At 48.6% G+C, this 2,500-nt stretch overlaps 1 protein-coding gene across 2 annotated transcripts in view; it reads left to right on the top strand.

Annotated features, from left to right (window-relative positions):
- The window catches only part of ptprfa (protein tyrosine phosphatase receptor type Fa), a 102,968-nt gene that overhangs the window by 91,217 nt on the left and 9,251 nt on the right, over positions 1-2,500 (top strand). The window lies entirely within an intron of this gene.

Below are 2,500 nucleotides of genomic sequence, written 5' to 3'. Positions count from 1 at the left end.
CCACTGTCCTGCACAGGGAGACAAACACCAGACAGCACCAACACAAGACAGCAAGCAGACCATCACCAGACAGCACCAACACAAGACAGCAAGCAGACCATCACCAGACAGCACCAACACAAGACAGCACCAACACAAGACAGCACCAACACAAGACGGCACCAACACAAGACAGCACCAACACAAGACGGCACCAACACAAGACAGCAAGCAGACCATCACCAGACAGCACCATCACAAGACAGCAAGCAGACCATCACCAGACAGCACCATCACCAGACAGCAAGCAGACCATCACCAGACGGCACCATCACAAGACAGCAAGCAGACCATCACAAAGACACAGAGGGTGTGTTTTGGGGGTTGACTAGTGCAGAGCCCTTTCAAAACAAAACAAACAACTTTATAGCCGAATCCCAAATCGTGCACTTAGGCGAAAGTGCAGAGCACTTGCAGCCTTGTGGCCTTACATGCGTGTTCCCTCTAAGTCCACAAGGGCTCAGGGTAGTCACAAAACGGAATTGCTAGGTCCACAAGTGCGCCACTGCCGCCATTTTGCGCACTTTAACCGCACGTACAGAAAGTCTGCAATTTCGCGGACATAGGAGCAGAAAATACCCACAGTCCACCGCATCTCATGTGACACTGCTTGAGTGCATCTGAGTCATGATCTGAGTGCATCACACATAAATGATGACATTTGCCGATAATACAACATTTATCTTGAAATCCACATGCTGCAAACATATCCCACCCAACATAATTGTTTTATTATTATTAAATTAAAACAGACGTCAATCGGTCAATTTGCAGAGCCGAGCGGAGAGCTGAGGAGCGCATCAGAGCAGCCTCTGCGTCGGAGGGACGCGGCAGCCAATGAAAACAAAGTGGGAGGGGCATTGAGCTAAACTGGCTTGGGAATCGTTGGCACGCCGCTGGAAGTGCTGTCCCATTTAATTCACGGCCCTGCACCCTCTGGCCCTTCCAGCTGACGTCAATTAAGTGCTCAGGCCTCAGGCCGCAAGGGTGGTTTGCGTACTCAGATTGGGATTCATCTTATTTGTGTCGTCCTTCCCCCAAAGTCAGCCCCCAAGTTCAGCATGCAGGGAACGCTTCTGGGGGCCAACCAAGTGCTCCTGTCCGTCTTCACCAGGGACAGACAACATTAGCAATCTGTTTTAAGGGGGAGAACACGCAACCTCTGCGCAGAAAGGCCCAGAGACCTTCTTGCTGTGAGGCAACAGTGTTAGGTACTGCACCAACGTGCCCCACATGAGCGATTTTGGGGTTCGGTGTCCTGCTCAAGGACACTTCGGCACACTTGCGATCCCCAGCCGGCCGCTCTACCTCCTGAGCTACGTGCCGGACAGGTGGTGTATAACATTGTGTCCTCGTGGAACGGGCTGTGGCCTCCGGTAGGCTATTAATGCATGCAGCTTTCTCTGCAATCAAAATATGGACAGACATACATGCATACATACATACATACACACATACACACACACATGCATACACAAACACATACATACATACATACATACATACACACGCATGCACGCACACATACATACATACATACATACATACATACATACATATACACATACACACACACATGCATACACAAACACATACATACATACACGCACATATACATACATACATACATACATACATACATACAGATTCCTGCCATTATAGTACAGTATAATGACATTGCTGAAAGCATTCATGTCAACCACATAGCATGACTTCATGGTGACGTCATGGGCTGGTCATATCGGGCTGTTATGGCAGTTTATAGCCTACAAACCTATAACGTGTTAGCTGTCTTCACAGTGTAGCCAAGACCCATAGTGATTAGAGCCTACTCTGGATGATGAATCGAGCAGGCTATCTGCATGTGCCCAAAAAATCCCCCAACCTTGGGTCCTAGTGGCCGTTGGGTACAGGTGGTGGGCCTGTTCGGAATGGGCCGAAGCAAATAGATGTTGGGGGGAATTTTTTGCCGAAGCACTGATCTAAACAGCTTCACACGCAACACTGCACTTCCTTGGATCCTGAGCAATACACCGGCCACATACAGTATTAACTCCATACAGCGCCGGGTACTCGAGATAATCGTGAGACAGACAGACAGAGATGCCTGGCTTTCTAGTGAGATGTCAAATCAGTGGTCAGAACATACTTGCCAACCCTGGTGATTTTCCCTCTACCAGTTTCCTTCCCCGGGGTCACAAATCTCAAGATTCAAGATTCTTTCATCTGTCACATATAATGTACAGTGTAGGCTACAGTCACAGTGAAATGTTGCTGCCGGCTCCGAGCTGTGCTCATTACAGATAAACTCCAACGCACAATTTCTGGATTTATGACACATTTCACGCCTTTTTTTCCTTTTCATTATCACAACCCGTTTCTGGATGGCACTGTACAGTGTGTCCACAAAACAAAGTCTATTTCTGGGGGGGGCGAACCCCCAGACCCCTCGCTTTGGTTT

The sequence above is a fragment of the Borostomias antarcticus genome, assembly GCF_949987555.1.
Source record: "Borostomias antarcticus genome assembly, chromosome: 10".
In the NCBI taxonomy this organism is placed as follows: domain Eukaryota; kingdom Metazoa; phylum Chordata; class Actinopteri; order Stomiiformes; family Stomiidae; genus Borostomias; species Borostomias antarcticus.
Note: the sequence above shows the minus strand (reverse complement) of the source record. Positions and strands in the feature narration are given on the sequence as shown.